This window comes from Pan troglodytes, chromosome 16 (genome assembly GCF_028858775.2).
Source record: "Pan troglodytes isolate AG18354 chromosome 16, NHGRI_mPanTro3-v2.0_pri, whole genome shotgun sequence".
In the NCBI taxonomy this organism is placed as follows: Eukaryota; Metazoa; Chordata; class Mammalia; order Primates; family Hominidae; genus Pan; species Pan troglodytes.
In genome coordinates, this window is record NC_072414.2 from 42,103,174 (window position 1) to 42,130,837 (window position 27,664).

The 27,664-nt window shown below is 40.3% G+C and overlaps 1 protein-coding gene across 11 annotated transcripts in view; it reads right to left on the reverse strand.

Moving 5' to 3' along the window:
• The window catches only part of ATP8B4 (ATPase phospholipid transporting 8B4 (putative)), a 333,420-nt gene that overhangs the window by 261,951 nt on the left and 43,805 nt on the right, over positions 1-27,664 (reverse strand). For 2 of the 11 annotated variants that reach the window (XM_063794138.1, XM_063794135.1), the window contains exons 1-2: positions 9,853-10,366; positions 1,106-1,197 (exon numbers count right to left, since the gene is read on the reverse strand). The exons of 3 other annotated variants lie outside the window; for them this stretch is intronic. The gene's annotated coding sequence lies outside the window, so the exon portion shown is untranslated. 6 more of the 11 variants (XM_016928200.4, XM_009429087.5, XM_016928199.4 and 3 more) reach the window with 6 other exon arrangements.

A 27,664-nucleotide genomic window follows, 5' to 3' on the forward strand; every position in this document is an offset into this window, starting at 1 on the left:
AATACCACAGACAAAAGTGAGTTTTCATCCATGAAGGACTTTGTTGTTTGTTTCACAAAATACTCAAAAAACAAACAAAAAACAAAATTGTTTTTGTTTCACGAATAGTCATAGCAACAAATACAAAATGGTATTGGGCAGGTGAATGAATTCTGTGACAACGACATCTGTATCTGGTGGCCCCACTTGGCCAGAGGGTAAAGGCTCATCAGCAAGGTCTAAGCCAACTTGTCAGGGCTTGAAAATTCTCCAGTGGGACTAAGTCAACATGTTCTGTGTTCATGGGCTGAGTCCCCAGAGCAGAGGAAAGGAAGAACAATTCTTCAAGCAAGATTGAAAAAAAAGGGGACTCTATACCCAAACAGCGGCAATGAGAATGCAGGCAGAAGACATTTATCTCTCAGAAAGCTAATCAAAGTACCAGGCACTTGGCAGCTTATCCTTTCTTTGTCCTTATTGGATGCTAGATTGGTGTGAGGGACTGGTACTAACAGTTAACAAACATGAACTTAAATACAATTGTGTAATATAAGGTAACTAAGGAGAATATATCCATGTAACCTCTTCTCTATCTTATTTTAGATCTTCCTGCTAGCACTTCTCATTTTAAAAGTTCCTAGACATTCAAACATAAAGCAATGTCATATTCTTCCATATTCTTCCTAAAATTACTTTTAAAACATACAGCTATGTTGCTACTGTTAATTTCTCCAATACCATCTTCCAAAGTGTCTTTGAAACCTTTTATTTTGAACATACTGAATAAATCCATTTTTCAATTTTAGCCATTTTTCATTTTGTAGAAAATATTCTGTCACGGTAATTATATAATCACTATTGCATGAAATAAACAATATTTCTATAAGATTTCCAGAAGTTGTTTCTTATTAATGATCCTAGTCAAGTGTTGTCACTCTAAAACATAAAGTAACATCGAAAAAATAAGAATTGACATTCAAGTCCATGTTTCCTCAAATCTAGTCTTTTTCTAGTAGCAATGGCAATCAGGTATACTTTACGGAGGACTCATAGTAATGTAGCAGATTCTAGTTTAACTCTAGAAGCAACATTTAGTCCCGTCATTCTTGCAAATTTATCAACTCACCGAAATACCACCACTGACACTCGCTCCACGTCTAAAGGTTGTCAGAGTAAAGAAAAAGTCATCTTTCGTTGAACTTTTGGAACAGTAAAGATCTAAGGAAATAGATTAAACAAAATCAGTTGAAAGAAAAAGGTTTGCTAAAGTCAAGTCTAGCTCTAGAAGCAGGAACTTAGGATTTTGAAATTTAACCCTTTACAAGTACTGAAGCAAACAATATTTACAAGAATAAGTTCTCCCTCTTAAAAACTGCCTCAAAGTAGAGGAAATGGAAAAAGGAAAGCTGCTAGATGAGTCTTATGTTACCCTTAGCTTCTTATGGCTAAGGTATAATTAAATAAATGGTATAATTAAAATTATACCATTTTAATCTTATGCCAGGGATTAAAATGGTAGTTTCTTCATGTGAAAATCCTAGAGGGTTGCTTTTAATAAGGGAAGTGTGAGAAAGTAGAGAGAGGAATGTAGCAAATAATAGCTAAGGACTTTACATATATTAATTTAAAAAGCAGTGCATATTTGTTTTAAAGATTGAAATTCATACTTCCATAAATGCTTTTTTTTTTTTACATTTCAAGTTTGGGTGTTGAATCTTGGTCACAGAAAATAATTTTCTAATGCAAGAAATAGCAAAGTCAAAAGAAGATGCCAGTTTGTACAGGGAAATTAAAGAGTTGGTTTTAGACACCTTGATATTGAAGATACCAAGACCTCCATGCTGGAACTGCTACTTAAGCATCCTGTGAGGAAGAGGGCAGCCTTCCACAAGGAGGTCTCTTCTTACAGTGAAAATGGGCACATCTGGGTGCAGGTGACTCAACACTTTAAGCAAAGGATTAAAATGGAGAGTCTCTTTAATGATCTGAGGCCGTTCAGCAATCAAGTTATTACAGCTAATTCCCCTTGCTCTGATTCCATGCTCACCAAGCAACCTGCTGATAATAATTTGCTTTCCCACAGAAGCCTGCCCACAGGGAAAGAATGCACTTGTCATGCTGAAGTGAACATTCTGGTTCTCCTGACAGTTAGAGTATGTATTTTAAATTAATAAATTGTCATTCTTATTTTATATCATCAGTTTCCTGAGCTACTATTAATCTGCCCCCAGAAAGATCTGTTTTGGGTGTGCTATTGAATTATGGTCCAAAGTCTACAGGACAAATGGCCCACTCTGGCCATAGTAAACTCACCAAAAGCCATCCAAGAGAACAGCCCTTGGAGCTGTTCGGGGGGATGGGGAAGCAGGACATGGTGGTCAGAAGCCTGTCCTTTGGGGCCACACGCCTTGTTCTTGGATTCCTGCTTTTTCCACTAACTCATTACAGAATCTGGGGCAAATAAGCTCTGTAAACCTCAGAGCCAACCTGGGTGGGTCGTGGGGACAGGGCACATAATGAGAGTGTACATTTGATATTAGTTATCTTAAAGGCAGACCATTGATGTCTCTTTGTCAACATTTCTGCATAAACATTAGGAACAAATGAGGACAGCGAGTGTAACTCCTTTAAGACATTCTGCAATAAAAGAAAGGAGATAATGGCTGGGCGGGGTGGCTCATGCCTGTAATCCCAACACTTTGGGAGGCTGAAGTGGGAGGATTGTTTGAATCCAGGAGTTCTAGACCAGCCTGAGCAAATTGTGAGACCTGGTCTGTATAAAAATAAATAAATAAATGGACATAAGGGTGAACAGGTGATGGGACTTAAAGAGAAGCTCTGTTTGCAGTGAGGAGCTAGAGGGCATGTGGTAAACTGAAGGGTTGGGGCCAGTGGAAAGAGAAAGATTGAAAATATGAAGTAGAGTGACAGAAAAGCAAAGGAATTAGAGGAGATTGGAAAAAAAAGGGAAAAGGAAGGAGCCAGGGCAGTTGAGGAAGAGACAGGAACAGTGCAGGCCAGGAAAAAGCACAGGCAGAGCCTTGGCAGCCCCCCTTGCTGGCCCAGAGACCTGCCCAGGCGAGCCCCTCCCTGTCTGTCTCCTATCTGAGAGCCTAGGGAGGAACTGAAGTGTTCCCACCATGGTGGGGATCTTATACTTCCTTTGGGTGTGGGTGCTCTCCAGTTCTCTGAAGACTCAGGAAAAAGCAGGCCAAGGAGGAAGGGACCCAATATGGAACATGCCCAAGCCCAGACTCAATATCCAACGTGCCCAACCCCAGATCTCCTTCTATGCTCCTTTCTCTGTTCCGTTCGGCTTGCCTCCTCTCCTCTTTGGAGGCAGAGTGCTACAAAGGAGAGACTTTTAGAATAGCAAGGTTCAAGTCCCAGTTCAGTGGCTTTCTATCTAGCATTACTTTGAGCAAGTCATGTACCCTGCCTGAGATTCAATCTCCACATCTGTAAAGTGGAGATGGGAATGCCTTCCTCCAAGCTGTGTGAGGTTAAGTACACAGGTAAGAACAGTTCACTCCATAAAAGTGTGTTCCCTCCATCTCATTTCCACCTCCCCAGTCTACTTTTTCTCCTCTTACTCCATCTCCTTCTCTCCCAGTTTCCTTTCCATTTCCCTAACATTTTTTCACAATTCTCAACAAGGCCCCTGCTTCCCATCCCAACCCACCATCTCTCTGAGGACTAACCCAACCAAGCGTGGAGAGGAAGAGGCTCCCTGTGAGGGCTGCACCAGTGTGGTCTTGAGCAGGAGCTGGGTCTGAGGATGTCAAGCAAGGATGACAGGAGGAAGGAACAAGCCCTTCTCTCCTCCAGCTGCCCAGCCCTTCCCCTTTCCTCCCTCTGGCCCTAGGTTCCCAGAGCCTGAAGAGCAAAGCCTCAGAGAGTCCTCCCACCCTGGGACCCATGTAGGGGTGACCTTGCTGTCCCACAGGCATCCCTGCCTGCCAACCCAAAATATTACCTGCAGCCCCAGTGCTGGCCCCGAGGAGAAGGTAGGATTGGGGAACTGAAACTCAGCTATGAGACCCCAGAGATGGGCGATCCAGATGAAGCAGAGTAATCTCAGCCTTGGGAGCTGAGAGAGCGAGAGAAAAAGGAACAAGCCCAGGCTTCTGTCCTGCATGTGTGCAGTTTTGAGTGTGAGTGTGAGGGTGGGAGCTAAAGATAATTCTATTTGGTATCAGTGACAGCTGCCAACAGCCACAGTGCTTGTAGATTGTAGGAACTGTACAAAAGTAGAAGTAAAAAAAAAAATTAAGCCAATCTATGTATGTGTGTATGTGTGTATGTATGGGTGTGTGTAAAAGCCAAATTTATAAGGCCAGGAGCGGTGGCTCACACCTGTAATCCCAGCACTTTGGGAGGCCGAGGTGGGTGGATCACCTGAGGTCAGGAGTTCGAGACCAGCCTGACCAACATGGAAAAACCCCGTCTCTACTAAAAATACAAAAATTAGCTGGGCGTGGTGGCACATGCCTGTAATCCCAGCTACTCAGGAGGCTGAGGCAGGAGAATCACTTGAGCCCAGGAGGCAGAGGTTGCGGTGAGCTGAGATCATGCCATTGCACTCCAGCCCGGGCAACAACACGAAACTGCATCTCAAAAAAAAAAAAAAAAAAAGCCAAATTTATAAATGGCTTGCAACTACAGGTATATGCAATTACCGTGCCTCAACAATAAATTATTGTTATATTTACTGTATAACATACAGCAGGTTAATTGTTGTGAGTCAATTAATGGACTCATGTCCATACAGGAGTCTCTTTATATTCTAGTCATGCAGCCATCACCCAGCCACAACATTTCAAAGCTTCTCTTCGTCCTCTCACATATCCCCTGTTCATTTTCCTTCTTGGTCTCCTAGTTTCTTTTTTTTTTTTTTTTTTTTTTTTAATTTTCATAGACTATTGGGAAACAGTTTGGTTACATGAGTAAGTTCTTTAGTGGTGATCTGTGAGATTTTGGTGCACCCATCACATGAGTAGTATACACTGCACCCAATTTGTAGTCCTTTATTCCTCACTCCCTTCCTACCCTTTCCCCCTGAGTCCATAAAGTCCACTGTGCCATTCTTATGCCTTTGCATCCTCATAGCTTAGCTCCCACTTATAAGTGAGAACATACGATGTTTGCTTTTCCATTCCTGAGTTACTTCAATCAAAACTTCAGGCAACATTGGAAGTACTTATAGAAATGTATTCTAGTTTCCTTTTCTCCTTCCCTTCTCTTCCTTTCCTAGTCTGCTCTTGCTGGTCTCTTTCTCATTTTCCCCTCCTTGTCCTCATCCTGTCCCTCTTCTCTCAACCCTGCTTTGGCCATCTTCCTTCCTCTTCTCACTTCCCTATTGCTCCACCAGTGCTGGCGTTAGGCCGCCCAAGTTTGCTCCTGTTAACCCTAGAATCTCAAAGCAAGTTCCCCTCCCTTCTAAGCTCCAGTTTTCTCCTCTGTGGACAATCAGAGTAACTCATAGGATCACTAGGAAAACTAAACCAAGCCATCTTCATAAAGAAATTAGCTCAATGCCTGCTGCCACAAAGTTAGTACTCAATAAGGGAAAGCGATGATTATTTTTATTTTTCTTAAAATGTATTAACTCTCCACATGGAAAAAACCTCCTACCAAATTTGAGAACCATGTCCTCCCTCTACTGACATTCAATTATCAAAGACTTATCAGGTGCCTCCTCTATAGCTAACATGGGCTGGGCATGAGGGAGGCAAAAATTCATTTCCAGTCTTTCAAAAGCCCACAGTCTGGGGAAGATGAGAGCAGACAGAAACATAAAAGACCATTCGAATGGTGAGTGTAGGCCAGACACAGTGGCTCACACCTGTAATCCCAACACTTTGGGAGGCCAAGGTGGGCAGATGCCCTCTATCTCCTCACTTGAGTCCAGGAGTTTGAGACCAGTCTGGGAAACATGGCGAAACCCTGTCTTTACAAAAAATTAGCCAAGCATGGTGGCTCATGCCTCCAGTCCCACTGCTTGGGAGGCTAAAGTGGGAGGACCACTTGAGCCCAGAAGCTCAAGGCTGCAGTGAGCTGTGATTGTGCCACTTCACTCCAGCCTGGGTGACACAGAAGACCCTGTCTCAAAATAAATAAATAAATAAAAATGTTAAAAATGGATGATGAGTGCAGGGCTATGGTAGGAGGAGGGATGGAGAACTATGGAAGCAGAGGAAAGGCAGTCACCAAGCCTGCTTTGCAGAGTCAGCGAAGACCTCACAGATGGCAATTCTGAGTTGAGTCCTTTTTAAAGGAAAAGAAGAGCTTACTAAATAAAACAAGGTAAGGACAAGTCAAAGGAACAGCGTGAGGAAAGGCCAAGTGTTGTGAAAGGGAAGGAAGGTTTGCGGAGCAGTGATAGTCATGGCAAGCAGAACATACAGACATAGGAAGAATGTGCAGTGATATGGGGCTGACAAGGCAGGTAAGAGCTGGATTCTGAAAGACAGGATCATCTTCATCATTGTCCTTATTGTCACTGCCATTCACTGGGGACTTGGCCTTGTGCTAAGAACTTGACACGTGTTGTCTTATTCAGTCCTCACCAAAACTCTATGAGCAGGAATTATCATTATCCCCATTTTATAGATAAGGTGACAGAGAGCATTGCCATGGTCAAGATCCTGTGGTTGCTCCTGCAGGTTGCGGGGAGACAGAAGAGGTATCTAAGTAGAATGGCACAATTAGAATTCAGCCCTCTTTTCCATTATCCTTGTTCCCTTTTGTCTCTCTGTGCCAGTCCAGGCTGTCGGAGATTTTAGGAAGGTTAATCTCACAGTATGGGCTGGCACAAGAGGAGATGGAGGAGCAATGACAACTGGCAAATGGGGCTGAATTCTAGAAATGTTTCCATAGTTAAATATGCAGTCTATAAATGATCTGTATGGGCCAGACATGGTGGCTCATGCCTGTAATCCCAGCACTTTGGAAGGCCGAGGCAGATGGATTGCTTGAGCCCAGGAGTTAGAGACCAGCCTGGGCAACATAGTGAGACCCTGTCTGTTCAAATAAAATAAATGGTCTGTGTGTTTGGATGCAGAACAAGGAGGAATCTGGGGTGACTTCCAGGTTTTTGCCTTGGGACACTGAGGGAATAGAGGTGCCACTATGATGATAAATACAGCAGTGAAGGGAAAAGGAGGAGAAGGTGGAGGGGCAGAAGAAGGAATTGGGATGAAAAAATAATGTATTTAGTTTGAACATGTGGGCTTAAAATGCAACTTGATCATTGAAAACATCCTCACAGCACTAAAGACAAAAAGACAGATTTGTAGACTTGGAATCATCAACATATAAGGAAGGAGTGAAGTCAAGGGGGAATGAATGACCTCACCCAGAAAGGACAAGAACAAAGAGAGGTGAGGAAAGGACAGAGGACGAGGAACAAGGACAGAGCTCTAGAGGGCGCTCAACTTCAAAAGAAAGGTCAGTGAAGGATCCATTGAAATGAAATGCTGTGGCCCTCCCTCTGTGACCTCTTCCCCTAGGCATCTAGCACAGTGCCTGGCACTGGGTAGGTACTCAAACTCCAGTTGAGTAAATAAAAGGAGAGAGAAAAGCAAGGTAGCTTTCAAGTAAGGAAGGACCATGTTTCCAAAAACATAACGATCAATAATATTTAATATTTAATTAGAATTTATTAGTATTTGAAATATATAATGTTGCTAGGAGGTTACTATTTTTTAATATCTTTTCATGAGAGATCCTACAAATAAATACTTGTTTCTAATTCTTACTCATGCTATACAAGAATTTAGATTACACACATTAAGTTTTGTTTTTTATTTTTTATTTATTTATTTTTTTGTGGAGACAGAGTCTCGCTCTGTCACCCAGGCTGGAGTGTAGTGGCCTGATCTCGGCTCACTGCAACCTCCACCACACGGTTCAGGCGATTCTCCTGCCTCAGCCTCCTGAGTAGTTGAGATTACAGGAGCCCACCACCATGCCTGGTAAATTTTTGTATTTTTAGTAGAGAGGGTGTTTCATCATGTTGGCCAGAGTAGTCTCAAACTCCTGACCTCAAGTAATCCACTTGCCTCAGCCTCCCAAAGTGCTGGGATTACAGGCATGAGCCACTGCATCTGGCCAAACATACATTAAGTTTAATTTCAATGACAGCTACAATTTCCAATTTACTTTTAGATGGTTAGTTAACTCTTTTCCTACTAAATGAAAATATTCAATATGCCACATATGAAAAAAATAAAATTCTCCCACCCACAAAAAAATCCTCCAGGGGCACAAAAAAAATCATTTGTTCCCTCATTTTTAAAGATTTCTGCATGATGAGACAATATAAAGGCACAATATAGGTTAAAATAAATCACTCTGTGGTTTCTCAAAAAAAGTGAAAACAGATCCACCATATGATCCAGCAATCCCACTTCTGGGAATACATCCAAAAGAAAGGAAATAAGTACCTTGAAGAGATATGTGTACTCCCCTGTTTATTGCAGCACTATTCACAATAGCCAAGATATGGAAGCAATAATATTTCTTCTTGAGGAATAAAATTTTTAAATGTGGTATTTATATACAATGGAATATTATTCAGCCATGAAAAAGAATAAAACTCTATCATTTGCAGCAACATGGATGGAACTGGAGGATATTATGTTAAGCAAAATAAGCCAGGCACAGAAAGACAAATATCACATATCCTCTGTCATATGTGGGAGCTAAAAAAGTTGATCTCATGAAGGTAGAGAGGGAGAATGGTGGTTACCAGAGGTTAGGAAGGGGAAGAGGAAGAAGAGGGTGAAGGTAGGCGGGTTAATGGGTACAAACATATACTCAGAAGGAACAGGTTCTAGTATTTGATAACACGGTAGTATGACAATAGATAACGATAATTTTTTATTTATAATAAACGGTATAAACGATAAAATAAATGATATAGATAATGATAATTTATTGTATCTCAAAATAGCTAGCAGATTTGGAATGTTCCCAACACAAAGAAATGGTAAATGTTTGAGGTGATATATATGCTAATTACACATCGTATGCATATACCAAAATATCACATGTACCCCATAAATATGTGCAGTTATTACGTATCACATAAAAAATAAAAAATAAATTTAAAAAAATCAAAACTGAAATCACTCTGAGTTTACATTTTGTAGTAAAGGCCAGCATGGAGCAACAGCTGAGTAAAAGGGGATACTTCATGGGCACAGGTGTTGGTAATCCCACAAGAAAACCTGTGTTTCCTCATTTACTTTCTAACAAGACTTCAGCTTCCAATTAATGTTTTTCACCAGTTTTCTTTTCTTCAAAACAGCTAATTGTTAACCAGGGACCTGAGACACTCTCTTGCCTATAAACAAAACAACTAGAAGGATACCTTTTTCTGTTCAGACAAATTTTAGCACTAAAAACATAACCCTCAAACCTCAGAGGGATAGCTCAGTGCAAACTGTTCATGTCTAAAGCATAAATTGACCATAAACAATATATTGAATAGGTGCACTGTATACAAACCCCGTGAAAAAAATAAAACCAACTACTACGAAAGGAAGTGACAAAGACCTACAAACCAAGAAGAAATGCACCTTTATGCTACTATCATTGGTCATTTAATAGGCATGCTAACAGAATAAAAAATAGACATTTCAAACAACAAAAAAGAAAATGTCACATCTCCCATTTCCAACTAACTCCCCCAAATTTATTTTTTAGCAAAAGGGGAATAATAAAGAATATTTGTGAAACCTTAGTCACCAAGATGAAAACAGCAAAACAAAATAGGGATCTGGAGAAAAGAAACAGATCGTTCCAACCAGCCCACAGCTAAATTTCCACTTCATCTCACTAACCATTGAATGCTACCCATCTACTCACCTCAACCCAGACTTAATCCTCTCCCCCAAAAGGAAGATTTCTCAGCGGTGCAGGAAGATCAAACAGGTATCCATTCCGTGACCACGCCAAGGAGAAAAGCAAGGCTACTTTGAAAGCTTGAGGGATGATACAGAAAACAAACTGGGTCTCTAGGGGGCATTCTCAAAAACCTGAGATCAACTCCTGGAAAAACACTCTTGACCACTTACCACCACCGGAAGCTGCTAGATGGCAATCAGAATCAGCATCTCATCAGAAGAAGAGGAAGACCTTACAAGAAAGCAGCTTCACTGCCAGTGAGGAATTGAGGGAGAAAAACACTCCTTGGAAAAATGCTGAAAGCCCTGAACAGCCTCTCCTCCCCTAGTTGCCTGCTCCTGCTGACAGGACAGAACTCGTTAATCTTGGGGAAACAAAAGGAAACTCCCAAGAGGCTGGCTTCTGAGGATGGCTTCCTCTGTGGGAATCAAGAATTCAGAAGGATGAAAATGAACAATGGAAGGGGACACCGGCTACCAGGTCTACTTACCAAACTTTTACCAGCCCTTGACTGAGCAAGATAAGCAAATCTCTTTGCAGTTCCCACCTGCTTTTGCAAAGATGAAAGAATCAGCAGTGGGTTTTTGTCACTTTTTTTTTTTTTTTTTTTTTTACAGGGGAAGTTCAGCTCTCTTATGGATGAAAGCTAAGCATACTCAAGCGACATTTAGTAGGCAAAGCAATGACACTTCTTTCCCAACATCCTTAATTTCAGCACAGAAGATGCAAACATTAACCCTGATGGTACCAAAGAACAAATGCACATAGGAAATGGATTTACATCTTTTAGTTTGGAATTGCTTTTAAGGGGATTCTTGTTGTTAAAGCGGGATTAGATGAAAATAAAATATTTTGGTGCATATCTATTTTTAAAAGGAAAAATATGGCTTCTTTTAAATATGCCTAAAGCCATCTAGGAATTTTCCAGAAGTTGCATCAGATTTGCCAGTTAAGTACTGAAATCAAATAGATTTTAATCATGTCTCTATAACCAGAGCAAGCTAATCCCCTGCGCACCATCAACTCCACTCTCCTGGAACATCCTCATGCTGGGCCCTCAGGTTTTCACAGAAACAAGAGCCTTTTCCTACCAAGGTTCCACAGTAACAAGAAACTACAGATTTCTGGAAATAAGAGAGATGGCTTTCTTTCTTACATGATAAAAGAGGACCAAGAACAGCTTAGAGCAGGAAGCAATCATCTCTTTAAAATATTTAAAATAAAAAACACTTTTAAGTGAAAAACATTTTTAAGTATCACCTCTATACCATTTTTAAACCTATCATATGGGGCAAATATAAGTTTGGTAATTCCCTTTGTTAAAGAAGATATAAGGAAATCAGGGCCTTTTCCTTTTCCTATACTGTTAGTGGGAATATAAATTGGTAAAATATTTTTTAAAGGAAACTAAGTATAGTAGTGCCTATCAAGTATTGAAATGTGTACGTGTTTTTATTTCTTAGGAATTTACCTTATAGAAAACCACACACACGTGCAAACATATCTCTAAATATGTTAATTATAGCACTATGATAGCAACAACAAAAAAACACCTAAAAATGGCTTACATATAAGAGACTGCCTAAATAAGTTAAGGTATATTGATACAAAAGAGTACTATGTAGCCATTCAAAAGAGGGTAGAATTGGAGTAAGGAATCACGTCATCTGAGTTTAGTTCTGTCTCCACCAGTGACTGGCCAGGTGACTATGCAAGCTCCTACACTTATCTGGGCCATCTGTAAAAAGATGATCATTATAGAACTTACCTCATAGGATTGTTGCAACTAAAACAGTGCCTGGAGCAAAGTAGAGACTCAATAAATTTAGCTATTATAAATAAGAGATAGGCCTCTTCAGACTGACATAGAAAAAGATGTCCAAGATGTACTGTCAAGTGAAAAGATCAAGTTGCAGAAGAATTGTGTATAATCTCATTTTTAAAAAATATTTTAAATGTGCTCGCTGTTTATTGTCTCCCTCCCACTAAAATAAAAGCTCCTTGAGAGCAGGGACTTTTGTTTACTGTTGAACTCCCAGTGTCCATAATAAGCACTCATGAATAATGAATAATGTTGAATGAATAATGATAACAGCAAGGCTCAGCAAGAAGAATAGGTGAATTCACAGAGACAGAGAGTAGAGGCTACCAAGGGCTGCAGGAAGAGAGTATGGGAAGGTATTCTTTAATGGGTACAGGGTTTCAGATTGGGATGATGGAAAAGTCCTGGAGATGGATAATGGTGATAGTTATACAACACTGTGAATGTACTTAAAGCCACTGAACTGTACACTTAAAGGTAGTTAAAATGATAAATGTCATGTTATGTATACCTAGCACAACTTTTTCAAAAATTTCTACTTTTTCTTCATAAGGAGTAGAAAGACGGGGAACAGAGAAGGATGTCCATCTTATAGAGGACTATTACTAGTGTGACTGCAAACCCTTGCTAATCAGAAAACAGTTTAAATTCTCGATTTAGGATACAAGAAAAAAAAAAACCTTTTATTCGCATTATACAAAGGTAGCTAAACAGAGCTTAAACTTTCATTCCTATTAGGCAGTATGTGCACTGTCAGAATGCCAGGTCTGTGTTTTCAAGAGGCCTTATTTTGTTTTAAAGCCTTACTTTTGACAAACGTCCTTTATGTCTGTAGTCTAGAGTTTTCAAAGTGCTTTCTCAAGGATCATCTCAACTTGTCCTGACAAAAATCTCGTGATCATATTAAAGGAATTTTAATTAAGTATCTGAGCATTTGAGAGAAAAAAAGAATTCCGAATTTACTCACTCTTTTACCTTGTTCTCCAACTTTACACACATTTCATCAAAACGAAGAGATGGAAATTTTTATTCTTAAGAATCTGAAACCACACAGCTATAAGTCTAATATACAACGGAATAAATAGCATCGTATGTTTCTTAGAACCTGTAAATATCTCTTGCCTAACTGCCAAGATAGCTAAGAAAGCCAATGAATTACGGTTTTAGATAAACAGATTAACTACCTGTAGCAAGTGGGATGGCCTGGCCTATAGTTTGAAATCTACAGTTGGAAGAAATTGATCTAACATATTTTCATTCAACAAATGCAAATACTCTGCTAGACACTTTGTGGGACATAGAAAAGATGAACAAAATATGATTCCTGCTCCTGTGATGCTTATCAGCTGCTGGAAGGAATCAGATGTGCAGATGAGGAGATTCTACAATTTAAGTCTCTGACATTGAGAATGGGATTGACAAATAGTAGATTTAGTCACTTTATGTCAATTCAATTTAATAACAATAAAATAAATTTAGATTTAATTGATTACCTGGAATTTAGTCATAACAGAAGTTTTAGGTTTTGTTGTGTTTGTCTGTTTGTTTGCTTGCTTGCTTTTAAGGCCAACAAGGGAAGATTGAGTTGATTGAAATGTCAAACCAAGTCCTTGGTGTCAGCCTAAACAGCAGAGAAGTAGCTCTGGCCTAAAATTGCAATTTGGGAATATGCACTAAATAATGAAAGAAAATCAGAACAAAGTATTTCATAATTCTATAAGCATATTCTTGAACAATCCACCTGCTCCAAGCAGACTAGAAGCCCACTTGAATCTCCTAAAGTCTACACTGGAGTCTACACTGCAAACCTACTCACTAAAGAATGAGAATTGCTGAAGTGTAAATCATAGAACATTGTGTAAATTACTCACCCACCTTAAGCCTTAACTTCCTGGTTGCAAAATTGGGAAGATTAAAACCTTCTTCTCAAGCTGTTTGTGAAGATTAAATGAGATATTCATTAAATAAATAACAAATGGATAAAAGTATGCATTCATATGAAAATTGTATATGCAGTGATAGAATAAGAATAAATAGCACACAACCCAGCACCTGTCACATAAGCCATTGTCTAACAAAGGTCAGTATCTTCTTTACTATCTCTCCAGAATCCAAATGCGACTACATTTTCTTTATCAGAACAGATAGGAGACTGAAGCCACCTTTGCAAAAATTATAACAGTGAGAAGATTATGACAGTGAAAGACATCTGACCTAACTGACTCCATCTTGCTTCTAACCTCCAAGCTGTCCTTGTCATTCCTGGGCATAGGCTGAACTAACTTTGGGAAAAATTTAGTTTATAGTTTAACTTTGCAACAAAGATGGTAACAGCCCTTCCCCAAACAAACCCCCTTCTTACCTAGGGACCAGTCTGCCTTTGTAGGACTAACAAATTAGCTACAAGATTAAAAATTATGGCTTAGGAGTCATGCAGCCAGAGGCTGCAAGATTCTGAACCTTCCCATATTGCTCCTGAATGGTTTACAGAATTAACCAGGAACAGAAGACAGCAAGGAAAACCCAGTTCAACCTCCTGTGATTTCATCTTCAACTCGACCAATCAGCATTCCCCACTTTCTGACCCCCTACCCACAAAATTATCCTTAAAAACCCCAATCCCCAAATTTTCAGGGAGACTGATTTGAGTAATAATAAAACTCCTGTCTCCCATACAGCTGCCTCTGTGTAAATTAAACTCTTTCTCTGTTGCAATTCCCCTGTCTTAATAAATTGTCTCTGTCTAGGCAGCAGGCAATGAGAACCCACTGGGCAGTTATGAGACCTTTGAATTCTGAGCTACTCCACATCTCCAGTTCTTTTCATCCTGATCCAACCATCTGTCTTCTCCTCCTCTCTCTAGGGCAGTATTCCCCAAGCATATCCTTTCCATACACCATAAAACAGCATAAACAGACATTTTAAAGGGATGATATCAATAAAGATAATTCAAAGTTTTTGTATTTTCTTCCTGCACCCCAGAGGAGTTATTCAGAACCTCCTTACCTCAGCAGGTGACAGGAGTACAGTACACTAATAATGTTCCTGGGCCACCACGCCCCCTTCTCTCTAGTGATTGAAACCAATTTGCCTCCCATTCAAAAACAGATCCAACAAGTCTTTGAAGTAACATATGCCCTCATAGCCTTTAATATCTAAAAAGAAAGTATAGTTTTCTAACCTCTTGTAGTTTCATTTATTATCTGGCACTTTCCACTGTGTATTGGGCCGAAGTTCACCAAGAGAAGGTAACTCAACTCCTCCCCCACCCCAATTTCCCCACCAATTACTTAACCTTTTATGAAATAAAGGAGGTTTCTTTACATTGGCCAACATAAACGACTGACCCATTGTTGGTAGTGCCATTTCCTATGTGAGATTTTCCATCCTCCATGAAAAGACTCACAGTTAAGTTTTAGTTATTACTCAACTAACTCATGAAAAGAACAAAAAGAGAATAAGAATGCAAACAAGAAGTTAGAAGTTAAGCCACAGATAGAGACCCGGATTTAGAAGTAGAGGACTTTTCTACTCTACTAATAAAATTTCAGGAATTAAACTTAAAGTAATATAAATCCACCACTACATTACAATTAAGCTGGTAAGATTTTAAAAAGAAAAAAAAAGATACCTAAATTTATGGGTGCTAAATGTCACCTCTGGGAACCAGCTCCTGACAGTGATCTGGACTTTCCCTCAAGGGCTCTCCTGAATATCCCTTTCAGTGCAGACACTCAGACACAAGCAAGAACAATAGATCCTACAGGGCTTGTTGTTATGCAAGCCCACTCACCAAAACCAGGTGATTTGCATTTAATTTGCCCTTTCAAATACTATCTGAACCATGTGTTCCAGAACTAGATGACCCAGCTTTAAACCAGACAGCCTAACACCAAGCCAGACTATTGGCAACTCTAGTTGTAAAAGTCATTCTAACAATTCATTTCCAAGTGATGAATGCTCCACAGCCAAAACTGGATCCTGGAATAGGCTGTTGGCATCAGCAAGAGAAACACTCCCTAAAATAATGTATCTCTTGCTATCAGGGGAGTATAGTATCTTCTTTGCACATAATAGGTATCCAGTAAAGACTTTTGGCCTCCGCTTTTTTATAGATTGACATCATAAGAAGTCCTTCCAACAATCAGGGCATTTACAAGAAAGGAGTAGTAGAACAATGAACCCGATCTGGATCAGTTTCAGGGCTACATGGTTCTTGTTATCTCAGAGTCTCCAAGACCCAAGGAGCAGCCAGACACTTAGGGTCTTTTAACACTCACTCCAGCCCTATTTTCTCCTTAGCAAACTGTCATCCCAATGAGAAGAGATGCTCTGCTCTTCATCTCTTTACCCTTTTAGTCTGTCCTCCAGGTCACTGGGCGTGAAAATTTCCTACCCCTTATATGACACTTGGGAGGTATAGGGTCCAAGATCAAAGGAGTTCAGGCTCTTAATCAGGACATGTCTCTGGGACATTTCACACATTCTTCACCATTTTCCAAGCCCCAATTCTGTATCAACCCCTCTGCAAGGCATTGGGGACCCCAAAGTAACCGAAACCTGGTCTCTGTGAGAAAAGAAAAATAGCTCAGAGCAGTCTGCACTACGGGAGGTTCGAAAAATTTATCAGGCCCAAAGAGACAGGAGTCTAAGATTTCAGTCATGTGACCCCCCCAAACCCATCTGTGGGGGCAATTGTTTAAAGGCATTTTGTTCCTAACTACCTGCCTCACCTATTACCTTCATGTTCCTGGAATTTTAATACAAAGAAACAACATATAGCCAATCAATAACTTATGTTATTTTAATGTAAATTCTTGGTAAACAACTTAGAAACTGCCTCTTCTTTTCTTTAAAAACCTGCTTGTAACTGCTGCTACAGCTTGTAACTGCAGGAAACTGAATCTATGCTCCCAGGTTGCAATCCTCAAGCTTGGCCCAAATAAACCCTCTAGTTATATCTATTTTGCCTGGGATTCTTTCTTTTAGGTTGATATCTGCCCTAACAAGAATCCTTCTAGTGGAAGAGAAAATAGTTGTGAACAAATTGTGACACAATGTGATAGTAACTCTAATTTAGGTGTCCCTTGTCCAAACAGGCTTTGGAACTACAGGAGAGGGGAAGCCATATTTCAGTGTGGGTGTGGAGGTGTCACGGGAAACCCTCAGAACAAGTGAACAAGTGAAGCTGAGTCCTGAAAGATGAGTAGATGAGTTAGGGAGGGTCTTATTAGTTCCTAACAAGCTAACAGTCCAAAAAAAAAAAAAAAAAAAAAAACTTCACTAATACTGTCAGAGGCGTCCAAGGCCTTTGAACCAGAGCAACTCCATCTTACATTCCCAGAAGGTTAGTCATTCTTAGACACAGTTTCAGTTAAGAGAACAGGTTAATAATGTTTACTGAACAGACCCAGGAAATGTCCTGATGACCTGATATTGTTACTGGAAAGGGATCCCAATCCAGATCCCAAGAGAGGGTTCCTGGACCTTGTGCAAGAAAGATTTCCATTTGGTGGAGGTCCAAGTTTCTGAAAAGTAAACTCAGGGTCATATGTCAAGATGTTATCTTTAGCTTCTGTAGAGAACCAAACATCTTATGACTATAACTTCTTTAGCTATTATTTTAAGCTACTATTACTTTCTTACTTATCAAGTTGCTCATTTAATTCTCAGGACCAGCTAGGTGCCTGGAATTTCCATTGAAGAAACTCAAGATTTTCCTTTATTTCCATGCTCCGTGGAGGGTGGCAGGCAATCTGATAAGCAAGGAGGTAATAATAGCTTGAAACAATAGCCAAAGAAGTTAGAGTCCCAATAGAAACTAAAAATAACATCTTAACATATGTCCCTGAGCTGTTTTGCAGAAACCTGCCCACCGCCCCCACACCCCCCGCCACCAAATGGAAAACACCATCCACTGGCACAATAGACCTTGGGGAAGGGGGAACTGGGGACTGAACTCTGACCACTGTTCTTCATTCTAAATTTCTTCCTGAGGGGCCTGGCAGAAGTCACACCTACAGGCCAGAGTTCAACATTCCTTTCTGCTGACCCCAAGTTTTTAAACAAATCTTAACCAATCGCAGATCGGGAAATCTTTGAATCTACCTGTCACCTGTGGACCCCCACTTCAAGATGTCTCCCCCTTTTTAGGTCAAACCAATAGCCTCCATGTATTGATTTATGGCTCTGCCTGGAACCTCTGCCTCCCTGCCTTTAAAAACTCTTACATGTAAGCCATCAAGGGGTTTGGGTTTTAAGATTAGTTGCCCATTTCTCCTTGCATAGCACCCTGCAATAAATGCTTCACTTTTCCTTACTGTAAATCAAGCCCAGTGTTAGCATTTGGCTTTGCTGCATGGGCAGGCAGATTAACTGACCCACGTTCAGTTCAGTAACAATGGCCTTCCTCTACTGTGACTTGGGCTTCCATTCTAAATGGCTTGAGTGAGTCACAAACATACATCCCACAGCATTTGTGAATGTGGAGAGCAAAAGTGAGTTGGCCATCATCTCAGTATATCAGTCAAGGTAATTTCTAGGTCCTAATGGATCAGAGACCAGGGAAAGATTAGGCAAGAATTGAGTCATGGAAGCCTCAAATGTTGCCTTATACACACTATCTCTGAGGATAGCAACCTAGATGCATTCTCTCTTAGATAAATAAACTGCTGCAGCTTGTGCTATAATGCCGATTGCAAAGAAATTGATCCTACAAAACTAGAAGACTGCACTGGGGCAGGAGGTTAAAGCATCGGATGGCAGGAGGGAGATAAAACTGTTCAAGGCAGCTCTAGGACCATCCTGTCCTCTAGAGATATCCCATTATACATAGGGAGAGGAACAAACACCAGTAAGGTCTGTCTTTGAAGAAATATTTATTTCAGGTGAACAATACCAAGGTGTGCCTCACTGTGGTTCTGCACACATCCCCACCAATGCTGAGCCACCTTTAGGTAGAGTGTGCCCCAGTCTCAAGGCCCAGGAGCTACAGCAGATGAGCAGATGATGGAGCTACTTCTTGTGCAACCCCATGTTTCTGTGCATTTCAGGGTAAGGAAGGTGCTACCTTCAGAGCTTCTCTTTTGAGTAAGCCAGTGTTTCGTTTTGTATCCAGTCTGTCAAGGAAAGAAGGAATTAATATCACCCCAGAAAAGCAGGAGGAACACTTATGGAGTTAAGTCATGCCAGAGACCAGCAAAAGAAGGGGAATCATGGAGACAGACACCAGAGTCCTGGGTTTTCCTAGCTTCAGAGCTAAACTTCAAGAGGGAGCTGGCTTTAGAAACATCCAGAGAGTTGGAGTCACACGGAAAATCTAGGCTAAGCACCCATTTCCTTTGGCTCTGAAGGGTGCCCTTGTCCATTAGAGCATCAGATCCAGCAAGGCTGGGAGCAGTATGGAACACTGGAGGAGAAAGGTGGCTGCAGATGCTTGAGGCTATGTTCCCGCCTCCTTGTGGCTGATGAAGGGCAAGGCCTGGGCCAAAATGATAAGATCTGCTTGTGCAAAGAGAATCCAGAGGACCTGGCATGGATCCAAGGCTCCCACTTCCCTCTACTGTCACAGAGTCACACAGGTTCTCTGTGATGCCATTCTGGAGAGAAGCAGGAGAGGAGAGGGACACCCAAAGGCCCTAAAAAAGACTAAATAATCAAAAGCTTATTTGAACTGGAAAAGACTGTGGTTGGTAAATTGATCAGTGGAAGGTTTATTGGGGATTATTTTTCCCTACTTACCCTTTGGAGTGTGTGAGTTAGTGAAAAAGGACAGATCCTTTGTAAAAAGTTAAGTAGGCTGGGCGCAGTGGCTCATGCCTATAATCCCAGCACTTTGGGAGGCCAAGGTGGGCGGAGTTCGAGAACTCACAAGATCAGGAGTTCGAGACCAGCCTGACCAACATGGTGAAACCCTGTCTCTACTAAAAATACAAAAATTAGCTGGGCCTGGTGGTGCGCACCGGTAATCTCAGCTACTCAGGAGGCTGAGGCAGAAGAATCACTTGAACCCGGGAGGTGGAGGTTGCAGAGAGCTGAGATCGCGTCATTGCACTCCAGCCTGGGTGACAGAGCGAGACTCCGTCTCAAAATAAATAAATAAATAAATAAAAGTTAAGTAGCCACATTTTTTAGGGCACATAGGTAATAGTGTGAGTAAATTGTGACCCCAGCTACCTCATGTCCATCACTAAATGCGATCTGTTTTTTTTTTCTTGTTATCTTGAGGAGTCAAATTCGTATCAAGAACACCGTATTAGTTTCCTAGGGCTGGAATAGCAAAGTACCACAAGCTGGGTGGCTTAAAACAAGGGAAACTGATTCTCTCACAGTTCTAGAGGCTGGAAGACCAAAATCAAGGTGTTGGCAAAGCTGGTTTCTTATGGAGGTTCTGAGGGAGAATATGTTCCATGACTCTCTTCAGCTTCTGGTACTTGCTGACAATCTTTGGCATTCTTTGGCTTGTAGACCCATCCCTCCACACTCTGCCTCTATCAACACATGGCATGCCCTTTGTGTGTCTTCTCTGTTTCTTCATGTCTTTATATGGCCCTCTTATCAGGACATGATTAGATTTGGGCTCCATTCTAATCAAATATGACCTCAATCTTAACATCTGCAAAGACTCCATTTCCAAGTAAGGCCACATTCCAACGTTCCAGGTAGACATGAATTTTGGGCCACACTATTCAATGCAGCACAAATGCAAAAAGGGATTTTAATTAATGGCCAGTATTGAAATTATGTGGTAGACTAGGTCAAGAGATCGAGACCATCCTTGGCAACATGGTGAAACCCCGTCACTACTAAAAATACAAAAATTAGTTGGGCATGGTGGCACGTGCCTGTAGTCCCAGCTACTCAGGAAGCTGAGGCAGGAGAATCGCTTGAACCCAGGAGGCGGAGGCTGCAGTGAGTCGAGATGGTGCCACTGCACTCCAGCCTGGTGACAGAGCAAGACTCTGACTCAAAAAAAAAAAAAAAAAAAAAAGAAAGAAAGAAAGAAAAGAAAAGAAATTACATGGTAGAGTACTAGGGAGATTTTCATTTGCTATAAAGAGATCTAGAGGTCTCCACCACTTGGCCAGACTAGACTTCTTTGGTTCTCTACTCTACATGAATGTTGAGGCCTTTTCACAGCCTGCCCAGATGCCCTTTCCCTGCCTTGTTTACCTGGCTAAATTTTCCACATCTTTCAGGTCTTAACTGCATTCTCACTTCCTCTAGGAACCCTCTTCAGAGAATTTTAAGAAATCAGAGCTTCTCTGGGCTCCCATGATATGCTGCTTTTCCCCATCATGGCACTTGCCTTGCTATAATCTCACACCTGTCCACTTGTCTGGGTCTCCAATGCCTGAGGGTAGCAACTCAATTTCCCACTGGTAGCACTGGGCCTAGCACAGAATATAAGAGCCCAGGACTCCTGTGATAAGATTACCCAGGCTCTGGTGAGTAACTGAGTATTCTTATATAAGTCACTCAACTTCTTGGGAACTCAGTTTCTTCATCTAAAAAATAAGAGTCTTGGCTGGGTGCAGTGGCTTATGCCTGTAATCCCGGCAGTTTGGGAGGCTGAGGCGAGCGGATCACAAGGTCAGGAGATCGAGACCATCCTGGCTAACAAGGTGAAACCCCGTCTCTACTAAAAATATAAAAAATTAGCCAGGCGTGGTGGCAGGCGCCTGTAGTCCCAGCTACTCGGGAGGCTGAGGCAGGAGAATTGCTTGAACCCAGGAGGCGGAGGCTGCAGTGAGTCGAGATGGTTCCACTGCACTCCAGTCTGGTGACAGAGCAAGACTCTGACTCAAAAAAAATTAAAAAAATAAAAATAAATAAGAGTCTTGGATTGCAATGTCTAAGCAACCCTCCTTAGTCTAACGTTCTATGTTAGTAATTGTATTAGTCCATTTTCATACTGATATAAAGGACTACCCAAGACTTGGTAATTTATAAACAAAAGAGGTGTAATTGACTCACAGTTTCAGCATGGCTGGGGAGGTCTCAGGAAACTTACAATCATGGCAGAAGGTGATGGGAAAGCATGGCACCTTCTTCACAAGGCAGCAGGAAGGAGAAGTGCCTAGTGAAGGGGAAAGAGCCCCTTATAAAACCATCAGATCTCATGAGAATTCACTCACTATCACGAGAACAGCATGGGGGAAACTGCCCCCATGATTCAGTTACCTCCCCCTGATCTCTCCTTGACACATGGGGATTATGGGGATTATGAAGATTACAATTAAAAATGAGATTTGGATGGGGACACAAAACCTAACCACATCAATAATGATAGGTAAGAACTTCTAATAGCTATGCAGTACTTAATAGTTCTAAGTGCTTCACATATAGTAATTCATTTCATATTACAATAATTCTATCCTTTACAGATAAAGAATCAGAGAAACAGAGAGGTTAAAGAACTTTCACAAAGCTGCAGAGCTAGAAAATGGCAGAAGTGGAATTTGAACCTGACAGTCTGGTTCTAGAATCTATGTGCCTAACCAATCCACTATCTCTGCCTCTCTATAATGATTCTCCTTTTATTCGCTAGAGGAGCTGGTGTGAATGTTTCATCCCCAAGGAACCAGATATGTCTGATTCTTCATTTATATGCTAGAAATATAAGCTCTAGTTCATCACAATTAGGCAAAAAGGGGAGTAACATTTCAATATCTTATAATCAAATGTTTAACACTAATATATAAGCATTGATATACTTCAAACTCTTAGTAGTATCTTTGGAATAATACTAACAATATTTATATATTATTATATTCATATAATATTATATTATACTAATATTAATTGAAATATAAATATTTTAATACTAAAATACTAAAAATATTTATATTTCAATTAATATTATCATGTAATTAGAAATATTTTTAAAATAATGGTTATAAAATCACGCAGCTACTGCTCTTGCACCTGTTACTCAGCATTAGAAACAAAAATGTTTTGTTCTGGAAATTTAACCTGATTATATTTATATTAGTCCAAATTCTTATTAGATTTATTTTGTCCTTTCACTTATTTTTAAAGGTAATGCCAAAGGCCATTGTTTCTATGCCTGATTATAGTACTCACACACACTATAATAGTCATTCAACAATTGGCCTGTGGTTTGGCACCCCCGAAACCAACTTGAAAATAAACAAGTTATTGGCAATATTTATTTAAATACAGGCTGTATTACTATTAAATAATTAGTATCCTGTTTCATGACTTTCATAATAAAAAGTACAGGAACAGCCATCCTGAGCTTGCATTGGTAATATGAATATTAATTAGATATGGATTCTTTTATGGATCCATAAAAAAGTGGGTGAAGGATATGAACAGATGCTTCTCAAAAGAAGACACTTATGCAGCCAACAAACATGAAAAAAGGCTCATCATCACTGGTCATTAGAGAAATGCAATTCAAAACCACAATAAGACACCATCTCATGCCAGTTAGAATGGCGATCATTAAAAAGTCAGGAAACAACAGACCCTGCAGAGGATGTGGAGAAATAGGAACACTTTTAAATTGTTGGTGGGAGTGTAAATTAGTTCAACCATTGTGGAAGACAGTGTGGCAATTCCTCAAGAATCTAGAAGCAGAATTACCATTTGACCCAGCAATCCCATTACTGGGTATATACTCAAAGGATTATAAATCATTCTACTATAAAGACACAGGCACAGATATGTTTATTGCAGCACTATTCACACTAGCAAAGACTTGGAACCAACCCAAATGCCCATCAGTGACAGACTGGATAAAGAAAATGTGGCACATGTACACCATGGAATACTATGCAGCCATAAAAAAGGATGAGTTCATGTCCTTTGCAGGGACATGGATGAAGCTGGAAGCCATCATTCTCAGCAAACTAACACAGGAACAGAAAAGCAAACACCACATGTTCTCATTCAAAAGTGGGAGTTGAACAATGAGAACACATGGACACAGGGAGGGGAACATCACACACCAGGGCCTGTTGAGGGGTGGGGGGCTAGGGGAGGGATAGCATTAGGAGAAATACCTAATGTAGATGATGGGTTGATAGGTGCAGCAAACCACCAATGGCACATGTATACTCATGTAACAAACCTGCACATTCTGCACATGTATTCCAGAACTTAAAGTATAATTTTAAAAAAACTTGAAGTTTTGTACATACAATGGAATATTATTCAGCCATGAAAAAGAAGAAAATCCTTCCATTTGTGACAACCTAGATCAGCCTGGAAGACATTATGCTAGGTGAAATAGACCAGAAACAGAAAGATAAATACTGTATAATCTCACTTACCTGTGAAATCTAAAAAAGTCAAACTCACTGGGCATAGTGGCCGACACCTATAATCCTAGCACTTTGGGAAGCAAAGGCAGGAGGATTGCTTGAGCCCAGGAGTTTGAGACCAGCCTGTGCAATATGGGGAAACTTCATCTCTACAAAAAAAAAAATTACAAAAAACTAGCCAGGCGTGGTGGCATGTGCCTGTAGTCCCAGCTACTCAGGAGGCTGAGGTGGGTGAATCACCTGAGTCTGGGGAGGTGGAGGCTGCAGTTAGCCACGATCACGCCACTGCATTCCAGCCTGGGTGACAGAGTGAGACCCTGTATCAAAAATAAAAAAGAAAAATAAATTAAAAATAAGAAAGTCAAACTCACAGAAGCAGAGAGCATAATAAGCAGTTGCCAGGGGCTGGGGTTAGAGAAATAGGGAGATGTTGGTCAAAATTTACGAACTTTCAGTTATAAGATGAATATGTTTTGGAGATCTAATATACAACATGATGATTATAGTTAATAATACTGCATTGTATACTTGGAATTTGCTAAGGGAGTAAATCTTAAGCATTCTCTCCACACACACAAAATAATGAGCCAGGTATGGTGGTTCATGCATGGAATCGCAACACTTTGGGAGGCCAAGGCAGGAGGACCGCTGAGGCCAGGAGCTTAAGACCAGCCTGGGCACCATAGCAAGACCCCATCTCTATAAAAAATAAAAATTTAAAATAAAAAAATGGTAACTGTGTGGTGATTGGATATGTTAATTAGCTTGATTACGGTAACTATTTCACAATGTATATGTATATCAAAGCATCACATTGTATACCTTAAATATAGACAATTTTTATTCATAAATTATACCTCAGTAAAACTAAGGAAAAATAATATGTAAGAATGATAGACTGTCAGTGAGAGGGAAATGGAAAAAAAGAAAAATAGACTGTCAAAAGTAAAAATAAATAAAAATTAAAAGTTGGAGTTTAGCAGAAGAAATAAAACATAATGTAAAAATAACTATGGCAAGTAAACTATGCAATGATCAGTGCTCTTATAAAGGTGGAAAGAAAGTTGCAACGGGAAAGAAAGGCAAGTGAGAAGAGGGGCAAGATCAGAGCAGACTTTGGGGAAGAGAAAGCTCTTGAGCTAGTCCTTGAAGATTGGTGTGATTCCTGTATACAACAATAAGGAGTGAAAGCCATTCAAGTAGAAAGAACAGCAGGAACAAGGAGAATCAGAAAACAGAATATCTGCAAAGAACATCAAATACTGTACTTTAGTCTATCTGGCAAGTGGAGTGCATAGGAGATAATGGGAAATCAGGGGAAAAAACATATGTTAGGGTTAGATTATGACCCTTACAATTATCCTAGTACATGACAATAATAGTCTAAGGCAGTGTCAACAAGAATGGAGAACAAAGTATAGATTCAAGAAATATTCCAAATATAGAACTGACAACATTTGGCAACAGAAGAGGAAGGAAGAGGTAAAAAGTCAAAGATGATGTCACATTCTTTGCCCTAATGGCTAGGGGAATGTTGGTGGCATTGACAAGAATAAGGAGAGTGAACGTGGAACAAATTCTGGTCCATCTGTTTGAGTTCTGCATACCAATGCTCAGCTAGCTCATCACAAAGCAGAAGTAGAGAACATTTCAAGCTCAACAGTCACTCTGTGACTCATCAGATGTGAGGGTGAAGTTATTTTTACTCTCACAGCAGTAAAACAAAACCTGAACATTGTTAAAAAGATTCTTCAGGTTTTCTGAATGTTCAAGTGGGTCGTCTAGAACAACAAGCCTTAACTTAGAGCCTCAAAGTCTAATCTTAGAGGAAAATTTAAATGGTTTTATGTCCCCAGTCCTTTAGTCCTTAGCTGGTTGAAATCTAAAAGCTATCTTTTCTCCTTTTGAGATATGAGTGTGACACATCATTCATCTCTAAACTTTCTCAGTTTTCTCTTCATTAAATATTTAGTGTGACAAATTCAGCTTGTAGGTTGATAAGGAGGTACTCTACATTTCATTATCTGGATTTTCCCTCCAACAATATTCTGAATAGTTTTTCCATATTGCTCTCAATCTTTAACCACTCCACCATCACTTGATGGTGTCACACTTCAGAGAACCTTTCATTTTAACCCCATTTCCATGAATCATTATCATTGTGGCTTGCGGGAATTGCTTGAGCTATACCCAGAGCATCTGACCTGTCATATCTGCCCAAGATCACTTTATGTGACCTTTTATGTGCACATATGGCCACGCCCCTAGACATTCTGTAAATCTAAACTAAGTATGGGGAACAAACTCATTAAAAATCCAAGCACAAGAATTCCACATGAGACTTTACCTGGTGGCACAATAAGCAAATGCTTTCCGCTAAACAAGGAATTGGAGTCTACTTTCTGGACATATTTTCACCAGTCATCATAACCGAAACCTGACATACATAAAACTGTAACTAAATACCAATGCCGTTGAAGCAGAGTACCATAAAGAGAAATGTCCTAGGCTCCTCTTATATCCAATGGGGAAACTTTCTATCCAATTAAGGGAACACACATGTAGCTTCAAACGGCCTACAAAAGAATGCTAAATTCTCACTGATAAACTCATATCTCCCCAAAATTAAACTGAACGGTCCTCTGACATTTAATAATTCTTTCATGTACATTTCAATGAAAGGTGAAGCTGTTTTATTTAATCCAACCTTGAGTGTGGATACTTTCCTCTTCCGAACTATTGATATAACCATGACATTTAAATGCACACAAGTAGCAGCAATTCCATTTGGATCCCCTGATTGAGTCAATTACTGTGACGTTAAGCATGCCCATTCCATCCCAGAGTTTAAGTAAACAAGACCACCCCTCTCTGCTCTTAGCCGAGGATTTATGAGGGCCGTGTGTCTGGCACTCAGGGAGATGTTGGCTTTCTCTCACCAGTGATTCCATATACAATACTGTCATATAATTTTTAGATTTTTCAAAGACTTCAAAGTTTACAGCCTTCTGTGAAGTTGCTATCTGGGCATGTTTATCATGGCAAGGACTAAAGGCAGGAGCGCTATGCAGAAACTTCAAACTCTGGGCACTTCACAAATGCATTGTGTGCATCTATAAAATGTCAAAACGTCCAGGAGAAAAATTTAAAAGCCAGTCAGTTCACCACTCATACAGGGATAAAGCCAGGCTGGGGCAAATGTGGCTTAATGTTGGGTTGGAAAGACTGTTTGATTTTTCCATGATCAAGACATTGTATCCTAATTGTTTCCTTTGCTAAATGAGCAGTGCTTAATTGCTAAGTAGAAATTAGTTCACTTCCTCCCTTCTCTCTTTTTGAAAGTGACCAGATGTCCCATTTGGGGGGTTTACCCTTTGTGATGTGGTACTGAGAACACAGGACAAACTTTGTGTGTCTTAAGAGGCCACACTGCTTGATGGTGAGCTTGGGGCTCTGGAGTCAGATGGCCTTTGCGTGAAGCCCAGCTCTGCCACGCAGCAGCTGAACACCACCGGACAAGTTACCCTGTGTGTCTCAGTTACCCCGTCTGTAAGATGGGGTTGATAGTAATGGTACTACCTCATCAAGCTGTGAGGATCCAATAAAATAATGTGCTGAGTACATGAAAAGTATTCCATACATATTATTTTATTATTATAAT